Here is a 7,393-nt window from a genome sequence, read left to right as displayed (position 1 = left end):
CCTAAAAATATATTTTCAGAGAACCCAAGACAACTTAAAAGCTGTACCAAAGTTTCCTGGGAGAAATTTCTTTGCAGAGTTTTTCCAGCATCAGTTCACCATAATTGTTACACATTTGGTCTAATAGACAATGACCATGATGACAACTTCTGTTTCTGAGAAATTAAGTCTGCACTCAAGTCAAAAAGAATTCCTGTAACAGTGGCTTGCTGTGGTTTTTGGATCTGGGCAAGACTCTTTATCAACTCATTCATAACTATAAAAAAAAGAAACAACCAAAAACTATTTACAGAACTCAGTTTTAAATACATTTCAGAAGTTCTAAAGTTTTATATTATAAGAATTGAGAGCTGGTGGCTTAAGTCCCATTATCAATCTGTAGTATTCTCTCTTTTTTTTTCTTTTGGTTTTTCGAGATAGGGTTTCTCTGTGCAGCCCTGGCTGCCCTGGAACTTATTCTGTGGACCAGGCTGGCCTCAAACTCAGAAATCTGCCTCCCAAGTACTGGGATTAAAGGCATGCGCCACCACCGCCCGACATAGTATTTTCTATTATTTTTATTCCCATGGTTGTATCCTTACTGTGTACAGTTCAAGATTATATTCTTTCTGGACAAAAGGTAAAAGCAAACTGGTGTTCTCAGTAGCTAAACAGCTTCTTTGTTGTTCCGGAGGCATGTTATGGCTTCCAGCTTCTGCCTGTAGGTCTCTGCCTCCTGCTCCTTCTTAAGCAGCTACTGTCTGTACTTCTGGGCCTCTCAGTTGGCTTCATCCAGGTATTTCTGAAGTGCTTTCTCTCTCTTCAATTTCTGCAGATTCTTCCTGGCTCTCAATTATTTCCATGCACTGTCTCTTAGCTGGTGGCTCTCCACTGATGACAGTTTCTTCAGCAATGTCTGTTGCTGGTTCTGCCAATACTTGCTGCCTGTTGGGCATGGTCACAATGATGGACTGACCCATCCCACTGGTTGGGATGGAGTGCAACTTCCCCAGCTGGATTCCATCTGTAACTATTGTGATGACTTGCTGAACCCCTGAGCTAACTATTTGTTGAATTGTACCATCCACAGATTCTGCGGTAACCACTTCCTTTGTGGTCACTCCTGGAGTTTCTGAAGAATTGGGTAATGTGGCAGATGGTTCAGCTAAGGCACCTAATGAAGCTAATACTGACATAGAGGTGTTTTCAAACTGAACAGCAGATACTCCTGTTTCATCTGGAAGATTCAGATCATTAGACCTCCAGGTCCAATGACTCTATGGGTTGGTGTTGATTTGGTTTCTGCATAGCAATCTGTAATATCTCTTCTAAATCTTTATTTCCATTGTCGATTGAAATATCAAATGCAGTTTTCCAAAATTTACTCTGTGTGTGTGCATAAGCACCATAGTTGATTAAAAGTTCCACCACCTCTTGATGTTTATGTTCTGTTGCCCAATGCAGAGCTGTCATCTTTAACATATCCTTTGCATTGATGTCAGCACCATACTTAAGCAAAACCTCTACTATTCAGGCACGGCCCTCAGAGGCTGCCATGTACAGTGATGTCCGGTCCACTTTGATCCTGGTATCTCTACTTACACTGGCTGGAGAAGAACCTCTGTGGTAGAGTAATACCTATGTTGTGTGGCCAGATGGAGTGGAGAAGTCCCAACCAGTCTAGTAAAAGAAGCTCTGTTTGCCAGCAAAATGCGCACATTGTTATCTTGATCGGTTTGTGCAACTTCTAAAAGCTTCTTCCCGAAATCTACCAGGGATATCTGGAAAAGCTTTGGGAGTGGCTGCGGGGGAGCAACAGGAGCAGATATGGGGACCACGGCACCTTGGAGTTGCCGAGAGTAGCTTCCAAACTATGATAATGGGATCCCCCCTCCATCACATCCTGTATCTTTCTGATTTCCATTTCTAGATGTAATTACTAAGTCCAACCTGCCCTCCATCCATGATATGGTGCCAGTAAAATGTTCCAGATGGTACTGCCCAATCTTATACTAGACCCTCCAGAATCACAAGGCACAATTACCTTCTCTGTACAACATTAAATACCAAGTGCCAGCTAGTATCTGAAAGATAACCAACACAATTTCTTTTCCACTAATATTGATAATAGTTAACATTATTTAGTTTATTTCTAATTGTCAGGTGTTGCTCTGATCTCTTTAGATGCATTATTTAATTTGATCTTGGAAACTGTACCATGAGATGGGGATTATTACTTTCTTTCTCTTTTCACATATGAGAAAGCTGAAGGGTAAGTGGAGGAACTTGACAAAGACCATAGTGTACCTAAAGTATAGATGCAGCACCAATGAAGATCCTCCATTCTTCAACCTCATTTGCTCTATACCTACTCTCAGAACCTAGTCACGTGTGAGGAGCACAGGATAGTGTTCCCAGGCTCTCTTGAAACCCTCTTTCCAACACACCAAAGCACCTACTCTGCAGGGAATGCAGCACACAACCCATTGATTTCCTATCACTGGGTCCCGGGAAAGTATCGTCTTCCACCTTGCTGTCTGAGTGAGTTCAGAGAACTCTTGCTTCCACCAAGGTTCTCAGTGTCACTTCCTCCCTTTGAAATTCTCTGCCTTCCTCCTTCAGTCTTCAACCTTTTAGACATTGTTAATGAGTGCCACATCAGGATGATCAGTCTTTTTTTCATGCAACTGTTTAGATATGACGCAGGTGACTCTTGACCAGTAAGTCCCTTCTTCAAGATTTGAGCACCTCAAAGAATAGATGATGCCCTGTGTTATTATTTTATATCTATTTTTTTGTAATGTCTGACAAAGTGGCTGGTATGAAGCATATATATATATATATATATATATATATATATATATATATATATATATAAAATCATATGTCAAACTACTTAGCTGCAAAGAAACAAGGAACAGTGTTCATGTATATTTGAGCATAGAACATTGCAACAGGTCATTGATGTCTGTATGATGAGTTTCCAAAACTTAAGTTGGAAATTATTTTCCCTCCTAAAGTAAGCTGAGTAAGTTAACATCATGTCTTTATCAACTACACTCCTAAACAGATGAAGCTGTCATTTATCGGAAGCTACCACCTGCAACAGACTTTTTATAGTGAAAGTACTGAAAGAAATGGCATCATAACACAGAATTAGAGCTCAAGAAGGAGATAAAATAGGGCTATGAATTTACAATTGATGAGGAATGTGTGTCTTAAAATATTTGTGATTTTGTAATTGCAGTTAGACTTGAGATTTCTCTTGACAGGTGTTCTAAAAGCCATTCATGAAAATAGTGTGTGTTGGCAAAAATTGAGAACACAACAGAGAATTACCAAAGGGGATGAACTGAGAACTGGAATGGGCTGGGTCCCAGGATGGTGTATTCTAGATGCTTCTGGGGGCAGATTTGTGCAATGATATCAACAGGGAAGGTTTTATCCTGATGGCCCATGGTAATTTTTTTCTTGCAGCCAGGAGAAAGTTGAAAACAGTTTCAAGATCTACTGGAGTGTGATGAGGAATGATCAACCATAGAGAGCTCCTGGGCAGGCACCTATGCATATGAGATGTTTCTGGTACTTTGAAATTAAAAACTGGTTACATTTGGGCTGTACAGGACTTGATTGCATAGAGATTCTATAATAAGTAGTTATGACTTAAATATCTATAAATAGTAGTCAGTATTGAAAGCTTATATGATAGATTGTTTCCTTTCCTTAAGGTAGAATGCTTTCCTATGGTTAACTTCTCCATATATAACTGGATCATGATTAAATAGTTTCAAGCTTAAAATGAAGAGTATTTTGTAAAGTAGCTAAGTAGCAGATCTCCACGTTACTAAAAGTCTTTAAGAAAATTCATGTGCCCAAGGCTCTGGAAGCATCAATGAATTTCATCTGACTAAAAATGCTGTAATTTCATTCCTAATTTGTCATGAAAGATATTCCTGGTATACCTGACCCTCATGCTTCACACACACACACACACACACACACACACACACACACACACACACACCTAACACTGTTTCTGCCCCCAACACAAATTCTCCATGGGAAGATTTTATATAGAAGCTTGGAAGTTTTGGTCAAATACTGTGAAATGCAAACAAAATGATGGACTCCTATGCAATATCAAGTAGTAATGTTGGAGGGTGTCATTATATAAAGAAAAAGAAAAAGGGCCTCTGGAAATGTTGGCTCTAAGGGATGGCGACACAGAGTCTGGCCATTAGTTTTCAACAGGGGCCCATTTTCAACTCTGAAAATCCAGCAGCTGAAGGAACCACTTTAGAGAAGGGAAAAGTGATACATTGGAAGTCAAGATCATTACCGCTGCACATTAATTTTTTATATAAAATTCATTTCTTCAAGACTTTAAGAATTCAGTTTTCATAATGATTCAATAAATATAAACTGAAAGAAAAATTCAGAGTATCCTAGAAGGAGAAATAACATTACAATGCTAATACAGTCAGTAGCAGGCTGCAGTAATACAGATTATCATACATAACTGTCTCGTGGAAGCTAATTTGACTTTTATTGTGCTGCTAAATGAAATTATTACATGATCTATAGATTATTGAGCCTTGTGGCAATGCTGAAAAGTAAGGCACTGAGTTGCATCTTTTACTTTGATGGTTGCAAGGTTTTTAAAGCACTTTACACATTAGGAGCGAGTAAAGAAGACTCTAGCACTCACAAACAACACAGTGACTGAATAAATTACTTGCCAGAAACCATAATCATGGCAGGATAGTACAGCAAGCAGAGTACTTCCTCATTAACCGTGTGCATCCAATAAAGATGGAACACGGGAAAGCACTTATGCATGTTGGCTGCATACTGATGGAGACTGGAGTTTTCTTCTGACAACATGTCCCACACGGTGTGGCCAGCTGTTGCTCTGCTGTCCCTAATAGACTTGGATTATTCTGAGGACTTTGTTATTTCACTTCATGGTGTTGTGAACAGTTCACCAATTAAAAGAATACTGAGATCAGGTTTAAAATATTATTAACATAAAGCATAAGCGGTGGGATAAAAGAAGTCATGTGTTTGTAGACAATGATGTCTTTTAGGTCTAAAACTTATATTCAAATAGTATGTGGAGCCTAGTTGTAGTGAAAATATGTATTCCAATCTGTATTGACATAATAGTAATGGCTCAATTCTGTACCAGTACGTAAAGTCTATAATTTCATTTAAGGCCCTTTTAACACACACCAACTAGCTTTGTGTAGTGTTCTAATAACCAGTTTCTTTAGATGGTCACTGAAGCATTGTCATACTACTGCAGACCAGATTCAATATGAATACAATCAAGTGTCATCATGGCTTCCCTCCAACAACCTTCCTATGCTCTCAAACATATGCCACCTTCTGACTTCTTTACTTTTTAACCTACTATGTTCAGTTAGTGTTGCCAATGTATTCATGGTTATGGGACCACTCATTGAAGTCTAGGAAACTTACTAATACACACATCCTCAACGAGGAATGAGTCTTTGTCCTTCAGCAACTAACACCTAATTGTCCCTTTGTGGAAGTAGAGGTTAGAGATTACTCACTTCATCTTATCTTTAACTGACTTCATCTTGTGCAGGTCCTGTGCACTTTTCTATAACTACTATAGGTTAACAAGTGTAATATTCAGCTCAGGCCCAGGAACTAGAATTGTGCCACACTGCTCACCATGATCTGGCTCCTACATTCTTTCTATCATTCTTCTGCAGTGTTCTATGAGCCTCTTCAGGAAAGGGAGGGTGTTGTTAAAGATTTTCCACTTAGGACTAAGTCCTCACAGTCCCTTATTCTTAGTGTGAGAAATAGTTGTGAATTTCTGCATTGACTGATGAGTAAAGAAGCTTCTCCTACCAGAGTTGAGAGCAGCTCGGATACATAATTTCAGACAGAAATTTTAGAAGGTAATTTAACAACATGACAATTTAGCAAGGTAACAACAACAGGTTCATTCCTAGGCCCTATAGCCTTGCCCGTTGGCATCTGCTTTTGACCAGAATTATGGTATTAAGCCCTTCTATGGGACAGGCCTTAACTTAAATCAAGAAGCAGTTAGCTACATCAAGCAGTAGTACAATTATTGTACCAGTAGACACATTTTTCCTGGAATGGTTCAGTGCTGGATAAAACAATTGGTATGGCATCCCCCAGAGCTTTTGTAGCACTGTTGATTATGATGAAAGTGGCTAAATAGTGTAAGATTGATTGTTCTGCAGGCCAAATGTATGGTTCTTTAAGCAATTTAGTGTGTAGATATTGTTGGTGGGTGACCATGAGCCATGGAAATAGACAAGGTGATAATTTTTAAATAGTATCTCATATGTGACACACTGACTTTGAACTTCTTATATATCTGAGAAGGACTTTGAATTTCTAGTTCTCGTGGCTCCACATATTACAGAATTCCATCTCAAACTTTATGTAGATTAAAAACTATGCTCTTTGTCTCTCTCTTCCTCAGGATTCCCCAAGCTCAGTTTAATGGTGGGCTGTGGGCTTCTACATCTGTTTCAGTCAGTTGCTGGGCAAATCTTCCCTGATGACAAGAAGGCTCCTGTTCGCCAGCACCATGGAATAACATTATCAGTGCCCTAGGCAGGCTCCATTTCATGGCATAGGTCTCAAGTCATGATATGGGTCTCAAACTAGACTAGTCATTAGTTGGCCATTCCCTCAGTTTCTGTTCCAACTTTATTCCATTGAAAGAGCCAGAGGGCTCAAGGATACCCCACAAAAACCAACAAATCAACTAATTTGTGTCCATAGGAACTCAGAGAGGTTGTCAGTCAGTATGCCTGCATGGAACCTACCTAGGCCCTTCCTACATATGCTACTGTTGTATAGCTTGGTCTGTTTGTGGGATTCCTAACAATGTGAATAGGGTCTGTCTCTGACTCTGTTGTTTGCCTCTAGAATCCTTTCTTCACATTGGGAGGCCTCATGTAGCCCCAATAGGAGAAGCACCGCCTACCAGTATTGCAACTTGATGTGCCATCGCTGGTTGAAATCCATGGGAGGCCTCTCTTTTGAAGAGAAAAGAAAGAGCAGTAGATGAGGAGGGAGAGGAGAGATAGTGAGAAGGACTGGACGAGAGGAAGGAGGGAAAACTGCAGTCAGGATGTAAAACAGAGTAATTAATTAATTAAAAACTAATTTTTTGTTTTTAACCATATCTTATATTTTTATGTTAATACAAGATTATATAGAAACTTTCTCCCAAGGTAGCCATTTTAATAAAAAATTCTGACACCTCAGAACACACAGAAACTTTGCTATTTAGTCTAATGGGAATATTTTTCTTTTACTCAAATATCTGGTTGTCAATTATTTCCACCATAAGAAAAGGAGAAATGAAATTATTTTTTCATTTAAATTCACTTCAAGA

At 39.1% G+C, this 7,393-nt stretch overlaps 1 pseudogene; it reads right to left on the bottom strand.

Moving 5' to 3' along the window:
- Window positions 1–646: 646 nt before the first annotated feature.
- LOC116104768 lies at window positions 647–7,003 on the bottom strand (annotated as a pseudogene).
- Window positions 7,004–7,393: the final 390 nt, after the last annotated feature.

Source organism: Mastomys coucha, unplaced genomic scaffold (assembly GCF_008632895.1).
Source record: "Mastomys coucha isolate ucsf_1 unplaced genomic scaffold, UCSF_Mcou_1 pScaffold22, whole genome shotgun sequence".
NCBI lineage: Eukaryota > Metazoa > Chordata > Mammalia > Rodentia > Muridae > Mastomys > Mastomys coucha.
This window is presented reverse-complemented; position numbering and strand designations above follow the sequence as displayed.